The sequence below is a fragment of the Lycorma delicatula genome, chromosome 12, assembly GCF_047948215.1.
Source record: "Lycorma delicatula isolate Av1 chromosome 12, ASM4794821v1, whole genome shotgun sequence".
In the NCBI taxonomy this organism is placed as follows: Eukaryota; Metazoa; Arthropoda; class Insecta; order Hemiptera; family Fulgoridae; genus Lycorma; species Lycorma delicatula.
In genome coordinates, this window is record NC_134466.1 from 44696695 (window position 1) to 44721207 (window position 24513).

Sequence of the window (24513 nt, forward strand, 5' to 3'; positions counted from 1 at the left end):
ATAGAAATGAAAATACTTAGAAAGATTTTTGGAGCTGTACGTAGAGATAGTTTATGGATGAAGAGACCAACCAGGAAATTTTATGAACGAACGGACACACTCGCGGACTAGATCAGAAAACCCAAACTTACATTCTACCGGTACATACAGCGAATGAACAACAACAACAACAACAGTTTTAGGGAGAGAATCTTTGATGTAATGAACGGCTCAATCACGAAAACCAATTGGCATCACGAAATAGAAGAGGAGTAATGGAAAATAATGGGGGACAGAAGAAAAGTTAGGGTATAAAATTATAAACAAGAAATTTGAAGTGAAAGAATAGAAGAAAAGAGGAGAAAAGTGGATAGAATAAAGGAAACAGGAACACAGATAAAGAATAAAGAGATTTTGAGAACAGAAAAAGAAGGAGAAAACAACTTAGGATCGCATAATCATGAAACGTTCAAGTTCAAACATGTAAGGGCAAAAATGAATAATAAGTTTCGAAACTAATCCTCAGTTAAATAAAACACCACATATAAAAGTTTCTAGATAAATAAAAAAGAGATAATATTGAGGTTTGTTGAATCCCAGTATGATATGGAAAATTGTAATCTGTAAATGAAAAGAATAAAGAACATTTTAAAAATTTTACTGCAAAGTCTAATCCTACCATTTAGGTTTTTTTATAACTTTTATTCGCACAGGATATTCTTAACAAAGAAGAAAAAGGGAATAAAAAATGAAATACCTCAAAACGTTTTTAAATTATTTTAATTAATTTAAATTTCTGTCCAGCCGATCCTTTAAGCGGCTTAAATAAAGAAAAATCTATGTATTTATTATATTTAGTTTTTTCAATAATTAATCTTTTTCCCTATTAAAAATCAACTAAAAATAATCTCTCTGAGTTATTACTATTCATAACTTACCAGATAAAATAGATTAATTTCGATGAAAAATAACTTTTCAATAAAATAAAATTTCATGAAATCTGATAAAATGTTTTGGTAAATAATATTTCTTTGGTAGTAAGTGGATAATATATATGGTATTGTACTGCTTAGAATTATCTAATAAATGTTTTTGGGTAAAGAATATGTTCCAAAAATAAATTTTTAATATTATCAGAAGGATATTGAAGTTGTTCAAGAACTTCTTTGACATAGCAAAGTCCAGCAGTTTAAACATTCCATTTTTTGTTGTTGTGGTGGTTAAATATTAAAATAGTTTAATCTATTTAAATTTCTTTAAAATTCAGATAATTAATTTCAGAATGATAATCAAAAGTTTATTTGAGATTTAACATATTTCTCGATTTTGAACCAAGCGTATTGCTCGTAAAATTTATGAGAACGTTCTGATATAGATTAATATTATTTACGATCGTAAATTCTAATAGTTCTAGAAGTTCTTCTCCCTATGATATCATCGACCTGTTGAAATTAAAATATTAAGATATTATAAAATATTAGTTGTTATGAAAATATTGATACCTAATTGAAAGTCAAATCTAATTAAGTACGACTTACCCTGTTGAAACCTTTTGGTTCAGAATATAAAAAACTATTGAGTGCTACTTTACGTGCTTGAGGATGAGTTCTCGCAGGTCACCGCTGCCTTTCATCTTGAGGTCCCGGGTTCGAATCCCGGTTAGATTTTTACACACGCTACAAATCGTTCATCTCATCCTCAGAAACAATATCTAATGGTGGTCCCGGAGATTAAACTGGAAAAAAAAGGTCGCTGCCGCCTTTCATCCGGAGGTCCCGGGTTCGAATCCCGTCTGGCATGACATTTTCACACGCTACTTGTCATTCATCTCATCCTCTGAAGAAATACCTAACGGTGGACCCGGAGGTTAAAAAAAGAAGAAAAAAAAAGGTCGCCGCCAGTCTGAACCACCGAGTTCGTCTAGTGGTGAACGCGTCTTCTCAAATCAGCTGATTAAGAAGTCAAGAGTTCCAACATTCAAATCCTACTAAAGCCAGTTGTTACTTTTATACGGATTTGAAAACTAGATCGTGGATACCAGCGTTCTTTGGTGTTTTTTTTTGTAATCCCATCTCCCTAGGACCGGATCCGCCGCAGAAGCACACTCGGTCCTAGGGGTGTCATTGCTTCTAACCTTCCGGGCGACCATGCCGAAGCCGGCTATGCCGTCCCCGGCACGGGATACCACCCGGTCAGCCAGGACTAGGTCTTCTCAATTGCCTGTCTCAAATCAGGGGTCCCCCAAGGAGGCTCCCTAACCGAGTCAGTCTTTATTTGCCTGCCTCAAATCAGAGGTACACCACACGGGACCTCCGATCGGAACTCTGTCTTTACACTACTCACCCCAGGAATTCCCGCTCACTCATCGGAAGTGCGACACCTCAGCATCGCTCTCCTCATGAACGGTGCTATCCAGCCACACCCTACACTACCCCACTAGGTAACATCCTCTTCCTCTGCAACTCCCTCCATCGCCTTGCTTTTCAGAATGTTGCCCACCATCTTACCAATTAGGTTAAAGTTTCTGCTCCCATCTACAGTTAAACACAGTGTGGTCAACCGTATCGCATTGCCCACTAAACCTACACTCTGGCGACCTCCTCTTCTTCCTATCACAAAGGAACTTATTAAAACAGCCATGGCCAGTCAAGAATTGTGTCAATTCATAATTGACCTCACCATGTTTCCTGACCAGCCATGGCTTTATCTGCGGCATTAGCCTCCTCGTCCAGTTACCCATCTGACTCCTTGACCACCTTTGCTGCCACTTATCCAACATTTCCCCTTTCGCCTGACTCTTCGGTTGCCCTTCTGCTCTTTGTACCGTTTCGTTCGCTACAAGATCTCGACCGAGGCGGCATCCCGGGTATCACCAATGCCGCTTCGGTCGAGACTGTACGATACGCCCTAACTGCCCCAATAACCAGGGGCCTCTGAAGGCTTAACAATTGGCTCTGGGCCTTCTTCTTCTTCAATGCACGTTTCCATGCCGGAACCGCATACATGACGACGGACCGAGCCACCGATCCCAATAACCTCCTTTTCGCCAAACTGAGTCCGCCAATCCTGCTCATTAGCGTGCACACCGCAGCCACTGTTTGTTTGCTTTTCTGTATAGCCTCGACCATATGAGGCTGAAAAGATCTCTTATTATCGAACCAGTTTCCAAGGTACTTTGCTTTGGCTGCCGGCACAATCTCCACATCTCCTACTACTAAAGTTATTGGAGCCAACCGCCTCCTTCCTGCCATAACAACAAGTTGAGTCTTCTCTAAGGCCAAATGAAGACCTTTATCCTCCAACCAGGCATGTACCATCCTCATGGCTTCATTGCCCTTTCTCACCAATTCATCCTCCGTTTTAGCGCGCGTGCTTTAGTTAGAATCATTGAATTAAATAAACGAAAAACTATAATATTTAAATAGACGATAAGTATTTTAAATTAAGTATTGTGGGTAAGCCGTATATCAGAAACAAACTACACTTCTAGGATTTTCCCGTTACGCGACAAACAGCGTTCCGGGAAAATCCTACAAACGTGTTGTCAACTTTTATTAAAATACAGTGAGATGATTTTCTCTCCACGTTATTATACCGGACATTATAATTCCATTATGGAGTATGAAACAGAGATACTTACATTTGATTTGATTCATGGAATATAGTTATGCACAACTGATGTGTTACAGCAAATGTTGAAAATGTCCGTCATTTTCCTAAAAGCATGTCCGATCCCTTCGTACCATATTTTTTGAGATGATTCCATTATCCCTGATGATCGATGAAGGGTGTAAAAAGATATGGTGGAAAGGGTGTTCTGAAGGATGGTCCGAAGACCATCCTTCAGAACACCATTCAGTTCAGTTCACCCTTCAGTTTCACCATTTCTGAAGGATGGTCTTCGGACCAGAAATGGTGAACATTTCCAACCTTTGTTGTAAGACATTACCAGCTGTCCATAACTACATTCCATGAATCAAATCAAATGTAAGTATCTCTGTATTATACTCCATAATGGAATAAAACTGTGTATTATAATTTGCACAATGAAATGATCTTATTATATCTTCATTATAATTTTTTTATTTAAGAAAATTTATTTTGATTTTTTTAGAAGATTTAATACTATACTTAATAAGCGTTAGAAATATAAACTTTTCTTAATGATAAAATGTAAATATTATATAATTTTTGTTGCGTTCAGTCATTTGACCGGTTTGATGCAGCTTTCCAAGATTACCTATCTAGTGCTAGTCGTTTCATTTCGATATACCCACTAAATCCTAAATCCCTAACAATTTGTTTTACATATTCCAAACGTTGCCTGCCTACACAATTTTTTCCTTCTACCTGTCCCTCCAATATTAAAGCGAGTATTCCAGGATGACTTAATGTGTGGCCTATAGGTCTGTCTCTTCTTTCAACTATATTTTTCCATATTCTTCTTTCTTCATCTTTTTGCTGCAACACCTCTTCATTTGTCACTTTATCCGCCCATTTGATTTTTAACATTCTCCTACACCACTACATTTCAAAACTTCTAATCTTTTCTTCTCAGGTACTACGATCATCCAAGTTTCACTTCCATATAAAACGGCGCTCCAAACATATACTTTCAACAGTCTTTACCTGACATTTAAGTTCATTTTTCATGTAAACAAATTATATTTCTGAAGGCTCGTTTCGCCTGTGCTATTCGGCATTTTACATCGCTCCTGCTTCGTCCATCTTTAGTAATTCTACTTCCCAAATAACAGAATTTTTCTACCTCCATAATCTTTTCTCTTCCCATTTTTACATTCAGTGGTCCATCTTCGTTATTTCTACTGCATTTCATTACTTTCATTTTGTTTATTTTCATGCTGTAGTTCTTGCGACTTGCTGTAGTTCTAGGACTTCATTCATGCTATTCATTGTTGCTTCTAAATCCTTTTTACTCTCAGCTAGAATTACTATATCATCAGCAAATCGTAGCATCTTTATCTTTTCACCTTGTACTGCTACTCCGGATCCAAATTGTTCGTTAACTTCGTTAACTGCTAGTTCTATGTAAAGAATAAAAAGTAACGGGAATAGGGAACATCCTTGTCGGACTCCCTTTCTTATTACGGCTTCTTTCTTATGTTCTTCAATTATTACTGTTGCTGTCTGGTTTCTGTAAATGCAAGCAATCGTTCTTCTATCTCTGTATTTGAACCATAATATTTTTAAAATGCTGAACATTTTATTCCAGTCTACGTTATTGAATGCCTTTTCTAGGTCTATAAATGCCAAGTATGTTGGTTTGTTTTTCTTTAATCTTCCTTCTACTATTAATCTGATCGCAAAAATTGCTTCCCTTGTCCCTATTCTTTTCCTGAAACCAAACTGGTCTTCTCCTAATACTTCTTCCACTCTCTTCTCAATTCTTCTGTACATAATTGTAGTTAAGTTTTTTGATGCTTGGCTAGTTAACTAATTTTTCTGTATTCTTCACATTTATCTGCACCTGCTTTCTTGGTATCATCACTATAACACTCTTTTTAAACTCTGACGGAACTTTCCCTATTTCGTAAATATTACACATCAGTTTGTATAATCTATCACTTGCTTCCTCACCTGCACTGCGCAGTAATTTTACAGGTTTCCGTCTATTCCAGGAGCCTTTCTGCCATTCCAATTTTTTAATGCTCTCTTAAATTCAGATCTCAGTATTATTTCTCCCCTTTCATTTTCTTCGACTTCCTCTTATAACACCATTTTCTAATTCATTTCCTCCATATAACTTTTCAATATATTCCACCCGCCTATCGACTTTGCTTTTCGTATTATAAATCGGTGTACCATCTTTGTTTAACACATTATTAGATTTTAATTTATATTTTTTTTATTAATACACTTTAAAGCAAAATTTAAAAAAAAATTTATCAAAGATAGAATTATTTTAAATATCTCTTACAAATTATTCATAAAACAACCATAAAATTTTATACTGTGGAAGGACAAATATTACAACTACGTGGGAAATAAATTGCAACGATCTTAACCATTTTTTTAAGTTATACAATGAAAATTGTTAATTAATTGATACTTTTAATATTCACGAATAGTTTTATAATTGTATTAAATAATTTTAATAGAAATTAAAAAATCTGAGATACTGTTGGTTGCCAAGTTAAAATTCACCAATCCAGTTATTAAATATAGGTGATATATTCAAATAGTATTATAGGTGTTGTATCTTTTTTTTATTATTTAAATACACTAACTAGATTGAATTTCCATTTTGTCTATTTTTATACCTGTGATATTTTATCTTTGTTTATTCGATTTTTTTTTTTAAATTTTAGAATCAATGCATTTTTTTAAAAGAAAATTAAAACAAAAAAATTGACTTAAAATAAACACAATAACATATCAGTTAGTTCACAGAAAACTACAAAAACACACAGTATCAAAAAACGTATTGTTTTCTTGTAAAATAATATCAGGAAAAAAATAAAAATTGGATTCGGCTACCGAATGAGATATATATATATATATATATGTAATATAGAATAAAGATATTGAATAACGATTTTAGAGAAAGGTGTATCTATTTAGTGTAAGAAAGATGGAATATTAAAAAACAAAATGAACTAAAATAAAAAAAGAAAGAGAAAATGAGAGTAATGGAGAACATCTGGCGATGTTAAACTGATCTTTTTTTTTATATTATTATTTCTTTCAAATACTACTATATGTTGTTTAACATAACAGGTAACCTGACTAGGTATAGAAGGGACAATTTTTAACTAGGAAAGAAATAGAATTATTGTTAAATAAATGAAAAAAAAAAAAATTGATGAAAAAAAAAATTACTTAAATATACATAAATATGTACCGTGGAATATCTCTATTATAATAAAAACATAATTTTTACATCGTTTAATCTTTCTAGGTTAAGCAAATTGTTACATTAAATAACTAATACTCTTATTTACTACGTGCCCTCATTTCTGATTTCATTCTTTTTCCTTTCTTTATTTCGTAAAAATATACGCATGTTCCTGTTTTCTTTTTGTGTGTAAATATGTTTGTGTAGCCTACATGTGTGTGTGTGTGTGTGTGTGTGTGTGTGTGTGTGTGTGTGCACGTTTGTGTCTTTTTGGCAGATCAGCAACAAAATAACACAAGAAAGGACATTAGTTTAATACATAGTACGCAGTATTTTAAATATAATTTTAGGTTAAAATTTTGTACAAAGCTTTGAATTTATGCAATTAAAAAAAAATTAATAAATTATTATTTTTTCATGAGTAATAATAATAATAATAATAATATTATTATTTTTTTATTATTATAATATTTTATGTTATGTTGCTTCTGTTTAAAGAATCTTAAAATCGTAAATTAAATCATACCAGATCAATTTTAACAACTTTTGTAATAAAAAAAGGCTTTAACAATTTTTATTTTTAAGACAGGCAGTAATTGCTTTTGTTTATTTATTTTTATATACTATTTAATAACTTCAATACAAATTATATTATGTTGTTGTAAGAAAGTAAGAGGAAGGGATCATAGGGCCTTACTTTCGGTAAGTAGTCCTACGCTGGGCTTCATGTCTAGCTATCGGGAATCTTTGGAGATACTGAGGCATCCATCAAAACGTAAAAGTCCGAGGGAGATACAGCTACGCAAAGAGATCAGCAATATTCTGAAGAAATAATTCCATAGTAAATCACCAAGAAAAAAATGATTCCGGAAGAAATATACATCTACTTTACAGTGAAACAGCTTGGATGTATACACTAAGAAAAGCCGGTCTCCTTAGCGCGAGTGGTAGCGTCTCGATGTTTCATCTGGAGGTCCCGGGTTCGAATCTCGGTCAGGCATGGCATTTTCACACGCTTAAATCATTTCATCTCATCCTCCGATGTAGTACCTAACGGTGATCCCGGAGGTTAGACGAAAAAAACATGGTTCTCTGGATTTATAGAACAAATTTTATGTTTTTTTTTTTGTATTTTTTTTAAGATTAGTGGTGTATGAGGTAATAACATTAGAAAATTAGGAAAGTGTTAAAAAATCGTTTAGCCGGAACTGCATCGGATATATCTATAAGTCTCTCTTTTTCTGTTTAGCTTCAGGAATCACCGTAAGGTATTACTTCAGAGTATCATGTAAATGTATTGTAGTCTTGCACAGTCTCAGGTCGACCATTCCTGAGATGTATGGTTAATTGAATCCAAACCAACAAAGAACTAAAAAATTTTAATTTTCTGTATCCTGTTCATAAATATAATGTTTCATTAACGCTTTCTGAATTATTTTGTATATTTAGTAACTTCAAAAGTTTATTTTATTATACAGAATGATTTTTTAGTACTGTTACCCAATTGTTAACGTCTAGTAATTTTTTTCTAAGAAAGGGAAATTTTGTTTTGCGACACGAAGTTGGTAGCGCTACTCAACCGGTATAGATACGGCAGTGTGAGTTGATTCTCCTTGAGCTGTGAAAACTTTTGTGCCGTTTCCGGTCGTGTTACGAACAGAATATCTTTTAACATAGAACAAGGAGTTTTCATTCTTGAACAATATTTTGCTACGAAATCGTACGCAAATGTAAAAGAATCATTTCAAATTAAATTTGTTGGTGTTCCTCCGCCAGAAAAAATGTCAATTTCTAGGCTAGCAAACCGATTTCGAGAGACAGGTAGTGTTTGTAACAGAAAACGTAGCGGTCGAACAACTCGCTTGATAGATGACGTTTTAGAGAATGTGAAAACAAGATTGTTCAATTCGCCACGGAAAAGTTTACGAAAACTTTCCACGTAAGTCGGTTTGTCATAATCGAGTGTTCAGAAAGCTGCTAAAAAATTGAAATTGTATCCGTATCGCGTAAGATTAGTCCAAGAGCTTCAGCCTCCAGATTTAAACAAGCGATTGCATTATTGCCGTTGGTTTAGGTCTCTCATAAACGATAACGGAATCGAATTTTTAAACACAGTGTTCTTTAGCGATGTAGCTTGGATCCATCTCGACGGTTATGTGAACAGTCAAAACTGTCGAATTTGGGCGGTTCAAAATCCTAACGCTTTACAAGACAAATCTTTGTATCCTGAAAAAATTGGTGTGTGGTGTGCGATATCTCGTCATGGTATAGTCGGACCCGTATTCTTCGAACAGACAGTAAATGGTGAAGTATACAGGAATATTGAGCGCCAATTTGTCTCCCTCCTGGAACCTCAAGAACGGTATTGCTGGTTTCAGCAAGACGGCGCTACATGCCGCGCGTCTCGAGAAAACGTGGATTTTCCGCAAGAGTTCTTTGACGATCGAATAATAAGCAAGGGCTTATGGCCTCCAAGGTCCCCAGACCTCACATCTCCTGGCTACTTTTTGTGGGGCTATATTAAGTCCGAGGCCTTCAAAAACAATCCTCACACTGATGAACTTAAAGTCAATATTACAGACTTAATCACGAATATTTCCAATGAAAATCTTAAAAAGGTTTCTGCTAATATGCTGAAAAGAGTCCGTGCGTGTATAACCGCAAGGGGTGGACATTTTGAGCATATTTTTTAACAATTATGTAAGTAATAACTTTTTATTAAATCTCTTTTGTAAGTACCAAATATATTTTTTATTCCACCTAAATTTCCCTATCTTAAATTACATTTAAAATTGGGTAACAGGACTAAAAAATCACACTGTATAATTTATATGGACTTTAATCGCATTTATTTTTTATTTTATAAATATTTGTATAATTTTTTACGCTAATCTGATCAAGAGTTTACTGCAGTTTTTTTTGGATCCATCCACGGAAAGTTCTGGATCAATTTTTTTTTTCTGTTGCATAACTACCCATTTTTAAAAGTTCTATGTGATGCATTATTGTGTACCGATAAGAATAAAATATTTATTTATTTTCCGATACGATTCTAATACTTTAGTTTGGCCTCTATTAGGATACCACCGGTGCAAATGCCTCGGGAGACATTTCCATCAGTGTATTATACTATTTACACAAACTACTATCGTCTTGGTATGGCCTCTTCCAACCACAACCACATTGTGGTTTACATTATTTTTTTTATATTATTTCATATACACTTCTGTGACCTGTTTTATTTATTTATCTTTTTTTTCCAAAATCATGTTATAAATTACTTTATTTTCATTTCTTGTACAGGTCCTGGAATTCTTTACGAGGAATTCAGGAGATACTTTGTATAATAAAATATATTATTAAGACTTTGTACTTATAGTGTCTTGCAAAGTTAGATAAATAAGGAAACTTAAAATTCAGAGTTATAATTTGAAATAAATGGAAATAAAAAAATTATACAAAATTTATATTTAAAAAAATAATAATAATAAATAAATCACGATATTGTATGAATTATCTTCTGCTTATCAGAAAAATATTTAATCATATCCTTTCGTTTGATTTTATATCTACACAGCTTTATTTTATTAGATCCAATTCTTTACTTGACAGTAGTAAGAAATTCATGAATTTATGCATTCAGATTATGATTTTGTCCTAAGATTGTAGTCAGCATCTTTTTATAAAGAACGTCAAAGTAATGGATCTTAAAAAATGCAATTTGTAAATTTCATTCGGATTAGGATGTCAAACTGAAATAATTACATAAAAAAATTATAAATATCATTAATCTCATCATGATTTGCTGCACTATTATTATTATTTCTTCGGGGTTACGGGCATCGATTACTTTAGTCATTAGTCCTCTTACCAAAAAAAAAAAAAAATCTAATGTGGGCACTATGTGACTCTTCCTTGTACGTCTATTAAATTACATATACATATTTTAAAATGAAAAATGAAAAATTTTATTTCATTAATAACTTTTGATATTTTATCATATTTTTTTTATTGTTATTATTAAATTATTATTTATCGTAAAAATCTAGTTACAATCAGAAATTAATAATTATTAATAAATCAATATATTTAAATTAAGAAAAGAGATCAAGTCTGAATCGAACAGATGTGCCTTCCCCTTGTAAAATCCAAATATTTCATTAATTAAATTTCATTTTAATTACCAAATGAACCAATGAAAATAAGTAAAACTTATGATACATAGTTGCAAACGTCCTAATAAACTCATTTCCATCTAGATGGCTCTGCTAATGTACAGAATTATCGGTTCTGGGCGTCGGAGAACCCACGTGAACTATACCAAAGACCTCTCCACACTTCAAAAGTAACAGCGTGATGCGGTGTCTCCAAAAATGGGATTGTTAGTCATTACATTTTTTGAAGAGGGGGAACTGCAGTTATAATATCATCAATGCATTACATCGATATGTTAAACAACTTACTTCATCCAGAACTGGAAAAGCATCAGGTGAACATGATTCCAACAGGATGGTGCCACAGTTCACACGACGAGAGCATCGATTGTAATGGTTCGACACATGTTTCCGGGACATATCATTTCACGATTCGGTGATATTTCTTGCCCGCAACGCTCCCCCTATCTATGAATTTGTGACTTATTTTTTTGGAGCTACCTGTAATCAAAAGTCTACGTGAATAAACCACATAGAATCGAAGAACTGAAAATTTCCATTCGTCAAAAAACTGAAGCTGTGTCGAATGAAATGTTAGAGAAAGTCATGTAGAGCTGTGAGGAGAGGGTCCGAATTTGCGTCTGACAAGAAGAACGTCATCTTACTGATATTATTTTCCAAACTAATCAAGGTATGTTGATTTCAAAAATTCAATAAAAATATTATTATTTAATGTAAAACTATTTTTTCTACAATTAAAAAAAACCGAAGTTATTCAGCAGTGAAAAACATGAGTTTCATATATATATATATATATATATATATATATATATATATACTCGTATTTACACAGAGTGATTCAGGAGGAGAGGGCAATACTTTAACAACTCATTCTAGAGGCTAAAAATAAGAAAAAAGTTCATGTAAACATAGGTCCGAAAACGCTTCGTTAGCGAGTTATACAGAGTGAAAGATTTCGCCCGAGTTTCAGTTCTTCCGGGTAAATTAAGGCTTTCTGAAATTCTGGGAAGGTCAGCTAAGGGCAACTTCAATTGTTTCTTATGGTTTTTGAGCTGCGAAATCGAAACAAATAGGTCACAGAACTGTATCTCTCTTAGTTTCTAAGATATCCCATGTAAAACGCCAAAAATAGGGTCAAAAAACACATTTCTTTACGTTTGACGTAATATAACGTTGTTAAATTGGCAATAAATCGTACATTTTTTAGACATAAATTGTAGAGAATTTAATTATAAGAAGATTGATGTAAATAATGTCCAAAAAAAGAAATAAAATTTTAAACATGTCGACTTTTATTGACAACAAAACCGACGAAAACTTAGAAGAAAATGTTCCAAAAAAGAAACGTGAAATGTGTAGGAACTCCATCAAGTTGGTAATACATTTGAATTCGTTTTGCTAAGGGGATATTTTCTAGCAATATATTAAATTCATTACGTAAAAATTCCAGATAATTTCTCCCTGTGACACGATGTTGTAGTATGAAAGGACCAATTAATTGGTCATCTATGACACCACACCAAACATTCACTGAAAATGTTTGCTGGAAATTCTTTTCCACTGTAGCATGTGGGTTTTCTTCAGACCACCGATGCGCATTCCGTGTGTTGTTTATTCCGTTACGAGTGAAAGTAGTTTCATCCGAAAATAGTATAAATGGAATTAAATGTTGATTCTTATTAACCCGTTGACAAAACCGCAGCCGGCTGGCGTAGTCACTAGGCTGGAGATGTTGCACTTTCTGAATATGAAAAGGATGCAATCCATTATTATTTAATGTCCTCCATATTCTACTTTGTGAAATATTGAGCCGTGTTGCAATTAATCGTGTTGTCTTTTCCGGACTACGTTAAACCATCTGCTGAATGTTTTCACCTTTATCAGCATGAGTTGCTTGTCCTTCAGATGAAATATGAGCGCTGGGAAGTGTATCATTCTCACGAAGATTATTAAAAATTCTAATAAATACTTTACGATTTGGTACAACACGACCAGGATACCAATGTCGACATTCCGTAACCGCTGCCGCAGCACTTAAATTGCAAAATCCATAGATGAAAATCACGTCGGCATATTCGGCATTAGTGAAGATACGCGGCATTTTTCAAAACAAAACTAAACAGAATTTCACTTTTTTTAACTATTTGACTTGATTTTTATGCACTGTAAAATGAATACAAAATTACACTTCTTAACAGTTTTCTGACATTTTTACAATAAGAATTCGACGTAATACTGCAAAAAGGTTATTTAACACATTACCACAATTAACTGACAACAATGAGTAGTATTTAAACAAATTTTGATGAAAAAAATCAGTGTTGCCAACTTGTTTTCCGTAGGTCTAAAATTATTGTACCTACTAGACAAATCTGTTTTCTTTTTTTGTAACATTTTCTTCTAAGTTTTCGTCAGTTTTGTTGTTAATAAAAGTCGACATGTTTAACATTTTATTCCTTTTTTGTTGACATTATTTACATCAATCTTCTTATAATTATATTCTCTACAATTTATGTCTAAAAAATCTATGATTTATTGCCAATTTAACAACGTTATATTACGTCAAACGTAAAGAAATGTGTTTTTTGACCCTATTTTTGGCGTTTTACATGGGATATCTTAGAAAATAAGAGAGATAAAGTTCTGGGACCTATTTTTTTCGATTTCGCAGCTCAAAAACCATAAGAAACAATTGAAGTTGCCCCTTAGCTGACCTTCCCAGAATTTCAGAAAGCCTTAATTTACCCGGAGGAACTGAAATCTTTCCCCCTGTATAACTCGCTAACGAAACGTTTTCGGACCTAAGTTTATATGAACTTTTTTTTTATTTTTAGCCTTTAGAATGAGTTGTAAAAGAATTGCCTTATCCTCCTGAATCACTCTGTATATATGAATATCCCTATCGCGGCTACGCCTGCGCTGTATGGTAACTTGCGTTTCCCATCGCGTTCAGCGGATATTTATCCGCTCTAAAGAGGGGGTTCTACACTTTCCAGTCTCCTTCAATTTTTAGTGGTAGGGGTTGATTTTTTAAAAAAGACCTTTTTGAATTCTTTACAGGTGAATTTTTGGTAACAAATTCGCTTTAATAAAATTTTCTGTAAAATGTCTTAGAAGAAAATCGAGATTAGTTTTTTCACGATATCTTCCCAAGCCCTTAACGAATTTTGAAAAAATAAAACTAATATGATCAATACCCCATATATAAAAATATTTAAATCAGATCTGAAGAAAATCAGTTTGATCACTCCTGTGATATAAAGCCAAAAAAAATAGTGTGAGACACATACATACATACAAACATAAATATTTTTTCTTGGTCTAGATAAAGTAGTTGGACCCTAAAACGAAACGATTTGCAAAAAAAAACCGATACCCCATTTTTAATATGATCACCATACTTTCCTGTTTAATACAGCTATTCTCGGCAACCTGAGATGTGAGCACATGTTTCGCTCTGAAGATACCTTACCGATCCTATTACAAGGTGAGGCACAGTGGAAGAATGTGAAAAAACTTGTCAGGACGGTCCTGAGGAAGCTGCATTTCTATGAGGAGTCCCGCAGAGGAGAATGGCGCCGGAGGGTGTGGGGTCGAACAGGTTCCAGGCTAAGTGCCTACGGGTCCCCCGAACGTGTGGGTGTCGCTTAGGTGCGATGTGGCCGGGGACATTCTACTCGTGCATCTGGCGGTGGCCAATGGTAAGTTGTTTGACTGTTTGAAATTTCGGTCTTAATTGCTGTGTGGGGGTGTATCGCGTTGGTGATGTGGATGTTAGAAGCTTTTTCCTGTTTTCTGCATTGTTCTTGTACGATGTTGTTGTCGGTGTTTGTGTTTGATGTGCTGTATGTGTTATTTCCAGTGGTTTGTTTGTGTTGTGTGTGATATCCTGTTGGTTTGTTATAACTTTGTGTGCGGGCGATTCCCCCTTTTTCTGACTAAATGCTTTTATAAACATTACCAGGAAATGGGGAAACCAGAGGTGGAGGTTTATTCGGTAGCGCGCAGGTATACATTCACCCTTGGTTTATAACTGGCGAACCTGTTAGCGAACTCGACTCTGCTTAGGCGCCCGTAAATGCGGTTCCTCCAACTCTTTAAAAAAAATTTATATATATATATCTATTCTAGCTATATTCTCTGGGAAGGTAAAATGCATATTATGCACAACAATATAAAAACTTTACTTTGATTTAATATAAATTTACATATACACGAATTAAATCTAAATTTAAATTTGATAAATATTTTGTGGTGATTAGAAATGAAGTTAAATAAAATAAATTATAACGTTCTACTTTTATAATCATCATTTATACATCAAAGAGTTATGTAGAGGTATTTTATATAAATGATTCAAAGGAAAGACACATATTTCAGAATAAATTTGTTATAGAATTAAAATGTAAATAGAGAATAACATTATTATCCTTTTGATGTAAGAACTAAGTTGCTGTAGAGGGAATTATAACAAAATATTGCATTTTGAGATCGTAGTTTATTTCTCCTTTCCCGTAATATTTTTATATTTAAGTATTATTATATATACAGAGATATAGATTTTGTTAAAAATAACTAATCTTCACACGAGTTTTATAAAAGAGAAAATATGTTTTTATTTTTATAAAAGAATTTTATTAAACTTCATAAACGTATTCTCTTACTAAATAAAAAAAAAAACTTCATATAAACATGGGTCGGTCCCAAAACGCTTCGTTATCGAGTTACGTGCAGCGAAAGATTTCGCCCCGTTTTGTGCACCTTTAATGAACTGAAGATTTACTGAAAATTTGCAAAGGTAAATTAAGAGTCGAATTTAATGATTTCTGACCTCAAAAAAGTTTTAAAATAGATTCCAAAACTGTTTCCCCATTTTTATAGTCCCGTTAATCATTATTTTCTAACCGCTGGTTTGGTCGAGGTATACCTATTTCAACTATGGCCGGTTGATATCAATCCCTTAGATTTCTTTTTGTGGGAATATATGAAAGCGTTTGTGTATGCAAAAAAAAATGCAAATTAACTTTGACGTGGGCCGTTAATACAATCATAAATAATCCAAGAATACTAGAAAATGCTATTTCATTCGTAACTCGCCATGTTGAAATGTGTTTTCAAGTTCAAGGCCGTTAGCCCACCGGACTGGTCTAATGGCTAACTCGTCATCGCAAATTAGCTGATTTCGAAGTCGAGAGTTCTAAGGTTCAAATCCTAGTAAAGGCATTTTTTTTAGACGGATTTGAATACTAGATCGTGGATTTGATGGTTGGGTTTGAATTAACCACACTTTTCAGTAATGGTCGACCTGAGACTATTCAAGACTACAGTTCAATTACTCTCATACATATGATCCTCATTTATCCTCTGAAGCAATACGTTTACGGTGGTTCCGGAGTCTAAACGGAAAAAAAGAGAAATTGAAGCCGGAGATTTTGAACGGTTGATGTAAGAATAACTTATGCTACTTTATCTGTTTCTACTTCAGGCTCTATAGTTCTGGCTGGCATTATATTGAAATTGGGAGGATATGGATTTATTCGTTGTTTGAGATTTAGTTGATTTTTACAATTTTATCCAATAATAGAAGGCTGTTCGATTTATCTAAAACTGTAATTCTATATTTTCCATACTTGTACGTATTGCTCTGCAATAAAAAATACACTATTTTCTAGCACTATTATTTATTTTTTATTGATTTTATTTATATCAATTTTCCCAAAATTAAATTCTCTATTAATGCAACCAATAAGTTTTATTTTTTTATTGACAATTTAACAAAGTTACTCCAAAGCTAAATAACTGTGTTTTTCAACTGGTTTTTTTTTTATTACAACCTATTTCGTAGAAAATAATGGGAATACAGGTCTAGGACGGATTTTCAGGTCAAAATCCATAAGAAACAGCTAAATGTTCCCCTTAATTTACCTTCCCAGAATTTCAGTAGGGCTTTATTTCAGCGAAAGAACAGAGATCTGGGCTAAATATTTCACTAGCTGTAAGTCATTAACGAAGCGTTTTCGGACCCATATTTCTATGCATTTTTTCATTATTTTATTGAGAAAAATACACCCATAAAGTTTAGCCGAATTCTCCGGGAACATTCTGTATGTATATTTTTAAAAAAATAATATTTAATAAACAACTGAAAATAAGAAAACAATTAGAAATAAATTTAACTTTAAATTAAAATATATATATTTTAATAGTTTAAATTTTGTTTTTTTTTCGTTGGTGCCTAATTGGTGCCAAATTTCGTTGGTGAAAAAAAAAATTACTATAATCAACTTACAACCTTTAGTTAGATGCAGACTAAAAAATTTAAAAATTAAATAAATGAAAAATGAGTTTTTTTGCACAGTTTTTTCTGTAATGAAAATTTAAATATTTTTTTCTTTTTCCTGTATAACCTCCGGGAATTACTGTTCAGGTATTACTTTAGAGGATAAATGAGGGTGAAATGCATGAATGCAAATGAAGTATAGTTTTGCACAGTCTTAGGTCGACCATTCCTGAGATGTGTGAATAATTGAAACCCAACCACCAAAGAATACCGATATCCACGATCTAGTATTCAAATCCTTATAAAAGTAACGGCAGTTGCCTTTACTAGGACTTGAACGCTGGAACTCTGGACTTCCAAATCAGCTGATTTGGGAAGACGCGTTACCACTAGACCAAACCGGTTGGTAGATTTACAATGTTTACTTCGACTTATCATTTATTCATAAAAAATTATTTATTTTAAAATGGCTCGTACAAAAATGTATTCGAATATACTTTTGTTTTTAATTTACTTCTATTGAAAAATTGTACTTCTATTTGTATTAAAAAGTAAAATGACACATGTTTTAATTTTTAGTAAGATGAAAATTATGGGATACAATTAGCGATTTTATATATTTTGTTTCCAAAACCTAAATCAGTAGAAAAGTTTTGAAAAAAGAAGAAACAAGTGCGAATCTAAACAATTAAAAAATTATTACTTTTTGAATCGTTTGAAATTTTTGTCCATCATCTTAGATCCGCCATATTAAATCAAATTTTTTTTTAACAAGAAGGTGAACACGGATAATATATGATTTTTATGTAAAATTTAAAATACGAAAGATTTATTCGAAATGAAATCAGACCAAAGGTAGCGTTTAGGCCTTTCATCCGGAGGTCCCGGGTTCGAATCCCGGTCATGCATGGCATTTCCACTCGACACACGCTACAAATCATTCATCTAATCTTCTGATGCCTAACGGTGGACCCAAAGGTTAAAAAAAAAAATTTTAAGAGAAAAACCTAGTTTAAAACCATTTTTTCGATAAATTACTTTTGAGTTAAAATCAGTCAAAGTTGGAGGAACTAAAAAAATTGCGGTAATAATAAAACGAGGTAAAACGCCCCGTACTCATTTTTTTATATCAAATAACCATCAAAATGTCATCCAATAACAAATTTTTAAACAATTGATTTTAAATTAATAAACAATTGAATTAAATTAATAATTATGGCTGAAACACTAATACGAACATCTTTCAATCAAGTATGCTTTTAAAATTTATTATTTTAATTAATTTACGACCAAAAAAATTTAACTAAATTTTGTAAATAAATATTGTGATAATTAAAGTAAATAATATCAATTTACCCAGCTCCACTTAATTTGTAGCTGTTTTGCTAATTAATATCATTATTAATATTTGTGTTGTTCTGTATAAATAAATCACTGGTTAGCAGTATACTCGAGTTATTACCAACTGAAACAGAAATTGTTGTAACTTCACCGATCTGGAACAGATTTTGAATGTGTGCAGAGTAATTATCTCAGTTGATTGCGCTTTAAATTTAAATTTCAACATTTCTTATCACTGTTATTTAACAACGATTAAATTTGTAATCCATATCTTTCAGGAGAGATATGTTCAACTGAATTTTATTTTCTAATAATATACATAATATGAACTTCATTCCGGGCTCTTTTTGTTTCCGGGTACAGCTTGCCAATCTAAAAAATACTTCTATTTTCTATCCCTGATCATAACACACACACACACACGCGCGCGCGCATGCAGAGCGAGCGAGCGGGGGGGGAGACTTAATTGTTTTTAATGGTGTCGATTTTAATATTTTTGATCTGTGGAGCTGTTGAGAATTATAAAAATTATAGGGAAGTAGAAAATACTGTATATCAGTTTTAAAAATTATATCAAACAGTATTTAAAAACTTCTATTACATCTTCCTTATTTATGATTTGAGTTATAGACGTCAATACATGGGTATTTTAATTCTGCTGTTGAGAAAAAAAAACATGTAATATGATTCGGTGATGATCGGTTACAATCGGGCGCGACTGCTGTTTTCCACTAGCAAAAAACGTTCGTTTAAATGCGCAGTCCTGTTCAAACAAGCGTTCGTGTTGGTTAGTCAGTGTTTCGTTTTGTGAAATACAAGAGTTCATTAACCTTTTTTTTTTTTTATATTGTTTTTAGTTTCATGAGGTTTATAAGTTTATTATGTCGAAATTACTTTCTACTAATCTAATTCAGAAGGTACATATAATATGTGTTAGTATTATAATATTTTTAATTTGTAATTTATTAAATTTTGTTGGATCTAGGTATTTTATTTAAATTTGTATGACTAATTTAAAAAATGATTTACAACATACATTTTTATTTTTGGACTATATATATATATATATATATATATATATGGTAATCTATGTATTGTTACTCTGATTTTGATGAAATTTGGTATATACCTTACTTTGAACATAAGTTATTGGTTGGAATTGATGCTATCCATCGGAAACGTCTTTCACTAAACTTACGTCCATCGTAAGTTACGCAGTACCTTCATCAAAAATTTCATAATTTAACACTACTAGTGTAATGTACATTATTTTAGTTTTAAATAATTTGGTTTCAATGAAATTAAATTAAGAATGAATGAGATTAGACCAAATTAAGTCGTGTTGAGCTTAAGATGTGGATGCTTGTAAATGTGCAGTATATATAATATATGAAGTAAATAACTTGGTTTAGGTGAAATTTAATTTATAGTATTTACATTTAGTTCAAAGTTAAGGTTAGGCTAGGTTGGTTTATAGGTAATTTAAAAATTTGACAAAAACTAACCGTCACATATCTGATGCAATTGAAGACATCTGGTTAACTTTACCTTAAGAAATCTAACCTTATTCTTAACTAAATTTAAGTAAAACCAAATTATTTAGACTGCAAATAATTTATATTACACATGTAATATGTACAATATAATGAAATTTTGGTGTGGTACTATGTAACTAGAGGAAAAATCTCCAGTGTAAGTTGTTTCCAATGAATAGTTTCAATTGTATCAAATAAATTAGGTCCTAAATAAGGCATATTACAAATTTCATCCAAATCAAGGTAAGTTTGTAACTTTACTATATATAAATATTACTTTATTATATATAAATTACTATAGATAATTATAAAATGATAATATAGATAATACACTAATAATATAACTACACTAATTGATAGTACACTATAGTATAATGATATTCTATAGATAATTATAAAAGGCTATAAAAAGTATCTAAAGAGGTGTGTGTGTATATATATATATATATATATATATATATATATACACACACTATATATATATATACACACACACACACACACACGTGCTTGTTTGTAAATATTTAGAATTGTTAATTTAACTTAATAACAAAATTATTGCAGTAGTTTGCAAGTAGTTAATGATAGACAGGTATGTTGTCTAAAACTTTTATCCTACTACAAGACAGCCTAGTAAAGTGTTTTAAAAAAAAGTTATAAACATATTTTATAACAGTTCGACTTAGAAATAGTACATTAAACTACCAAACAATTTCATAATCATAGTAAGCTAAATTACCTACAGAATTTCTTCTTATATGAATTTTTTTTTTGTTTTCAGTCACTGGACTGGTTTGATGCAGCTTTCCAAGTTACCCTATCTAGTGTCAGTTGTTTCATTTGAGTATACTCCCTTCATCCTACATCCCTAACAATTTATTTTACATATTCCAAATGTTGCCTGCCTACACAATTTTTTCCTTCTACCTGTCCCTCCAATATTAAAGCGACTATTCCAGGATGCCTTAATATGTGGCCTTATTACTTTCATTTTGTTTTTGTTTATTTTCATGGAGTAGTATGATATACAGCTGTATTTATTATATCATCAGTAAATTGTAGCATTTTTATCTTTTCACCTTGTACTGTTATTCCGGAACTAAATTGTTCTTTAACATCATTAACTGCTAGTTCTATGTAAAGATTAAAAAGTAATGGGGATAGGGAACTTCCTTGCCGGACTCCCTTTTTTATTAATGCTTCTTTCTTATGTTCTTCAATTATTACTATGGTAGTTTGGTTTCTGTAAATGTTAGCAATATTATATTCATAGAAAACAAAATCAAAAATTGATCAGATACCTGTTACAGTCTTCATTAACATAATTATAAGGAGACTAACACAATTAAAATTTTAATTTGAAGAATATAAGGGAACAACGAGGCAAGTCCATTTTATATTTTAACAGTCACACATTTTGAAGTGTGAAACCCAATAACTTGGTTAAGGAAGTATTTGTAGTTTCAAGTTATTATATCTTGAAACTACACATAACTAACTATAACATGTCATATTTTGCAAATCAAACTAAAAGTAAAATAAAGATTTTTAAACAATGTTAACTACCAAATTTTATATTTTACAATGGAATAAGTAGGTAAGTCCAAGGATATAAGTAATAAAAAATTGATGAACAACACTGTAATGGGCTATTGTTTGAAACTGTAAAAATAGAATTTCATATTTTTTTATGATAAATATTAGATGAAAAATGTTCAGGCCTGATTAGTCCCTTTTTTGCCAACATTTATACATGGTAAATTTTCTGACAGTCTAATTTATTATTTATGCAGTAAATTTTTATGATACTTTCTTAACAAAATTTGATCAGCCCGTTTAGTTCACTGTATTTCTCCTTGAAAATTGGTAAGAAATCTGAAAGACAGGATAAATATAAAGGGATTACATTGAAGTGTTTCTTAGTGTTATTATTTTTTTGGTTTCAAGGAAGTAATAAATCAAATTAATTGATAACAACAGGTCATGGGAAGTAATGGAATGTGTGTGTAGGTTAGTTTTTGTTATGTATTAGTTAATGGGTGCAATTAATTGCTCATTTATGTGGATTTTTTAGTGTTTATATGATTGAAAATAAGTCTAATTTAAAGAATTTTAGTGTGATTATGAAGTCTTAACTTCATGAACTGGAGGAAAGTAAAATTCTCCTGGTTGTAGGTTTTCATTTATTGTTTTTCTCTTCAACTTTTTATCTGTTGATATCCAAGCTCCATTAAAATACTATTAATCTTTAAACATGATTGATTCTCTTCTATTTTAATTTCTTTTATCAGGCGAGATGCATAATGAACATTTCTGATTAAAAAATGGCTGCAAGAATTCAGTTAAAATTCTTATGATACCATCTTCTATAACTACTTCACATATAATAAAGAGGAACGGTTTTACTTTTGTTTCTTCAAAAACTTTAACCCAGTCAGATGGTTTTTCAGCGAACTTTTTGGTATTTATTAAAGCCATATTTTTATTGCTCTTGAGGTACGAATGTCGTTTGATAGGAAATGTAAATTTATTTGATTTGTAATGCTTAACTTCATGAACCATGTAGAGTTGGCATATCGAAAGACAATATAATTCATATTTTGCCCATCACATGAGTCGCAAAAAATATTTTAAATGTTGTACGTTAGACTCTAGTAAGTTAATAATAAAATCATGAAGGAATGAAACTACTTTATTATTACTTATTACCTTTCTTTTCTACAGTTTCAGGATATACATAAAACATCAATCTGCCACCTGACAGCACATGTTTATTAAATGAATAATATGAGAGTTGTTGCTTATAATACACAGTATTTGTTGTTATATTTGGGCAAAGCGGAATTTTTCAGAAGTCAAGACTAATAAATTCGTTGTGAACAGATATATAGGCTGAACAAAGGAGAGAATTTCTTCTCTGTAGTCTGGTCTCTTTATTTCTATTATAGAAGGTCTCGTCTTTCTTCTTTTCAACAAGAATTACTACATTGTTTTATTTCTTTCAATATTTTTATTTTCATACTCTTACAGACGGTATTTGAAAATTTCAGTTTCAAGTCTTTCATTGTACCTTTTTATGAATCGCAGATGCTACAGGTATCACTACAAGGACACTCAAATATTATATTAAAGTCCTTGTTAAATATTATTTGATATTTCATATGAGACAGGTGGCTGGGGTATATTTCAAAGTACATATTGTACATTGTTTTGACATCTTGTGGCAGATAAAGTTTCCTAGTTTTATTTTTAAACTATAGTGATTCTCTCTCCCTTTAAAACTCTTTATAAGTCTAGTATTATAAATAATCGTTATATATTGTGTGGATGATTTTTATGGGTGCCTTGTAAGCATTTTGGTGCGCAACCATTTTTTTTTTTAAAGATTTCTGAATATTTTCAAGCCTCTTTTTAGAAATTTCATGAAGGGAAATGAAAGCTTGTGGCACATTTTAATTTCTATTGTGTTGGCTTCATTTACTAACCTAACAATATATTTATAATTTTGTTCCTGAGTGTAGCATCATTTTCATTCTTTCCCGGCTTTCTTCGCTGTACATCAACCATTGACAACAATCTATTTAGATGAATAGATTGTTCATCCTTATCTCTTAAGTTGTTAAATTCTTATTTTTACTAGCTTCATCTATATTATCAGAACATTTCAATTTACATGTGCATTTGTTACTTGTTTCATGTAGCCGAGTGAAGTTTTTTATTAACATCTGTAATTCTTCCATGACATTTACGGTTTTTTAGTTCAGCTTTATCTTTCATCTTCATTTTCACTATTATATTCATGAATAATATATATTTATTCCATAATTATTAACTGGTATAATGCTTAAAAAATATTATGTATTAAAAGAACTCTTATATAAGTATATAATAAAACATCACTCTTGCAAATAGTGAAAAAAATGTGAACCAACTACAGCACGAATCCCTACTTTATATCATCAGAAAACACACATAACCTGAAATAAAATTGACTTAATAAAAATCAGCCATTTTCATATAATTTTTGGACTTACCCCTTTTTCCCTTAAACTAAAAATGTACATGCCTCCGTTTTGTCCTGTAGATATATATTTAAAATCCATATATCTTTGTGACTAACCTCTTTTTTTCACTGTACTTTTAATCCCATAAAAGTACACAGTTTAAATTACCAGATAGTACTGTTACTTCAATTTTCAAAATTTTGGACTTGCCTCCTTGCTTCCTTGATACGCTTAATTTATTGTGGAATAAAATATAAATGTTTATTTTGTATTAATAACATGCAATTTGTTTCTCAAGTATAAATAATCGCCAGCCTTTGTGACGTGTGGTAGCGTCTTGGCC

At 31.8% G+C, this 24513-nt stretch overlaps 1 protein-coding gene across 2 annotated transcripts in view; it reads right to left on the reverse strand.

Annotated features, from left to right (window-relative positions):
• Positions 1-24513, reverse strand: part of LOC142333050 (uncharacterized) — a 233762-nt gene that overhangs the window by 172444 nt on the left and 36805 nt on the right. The window lies entirely within an intron of this gene.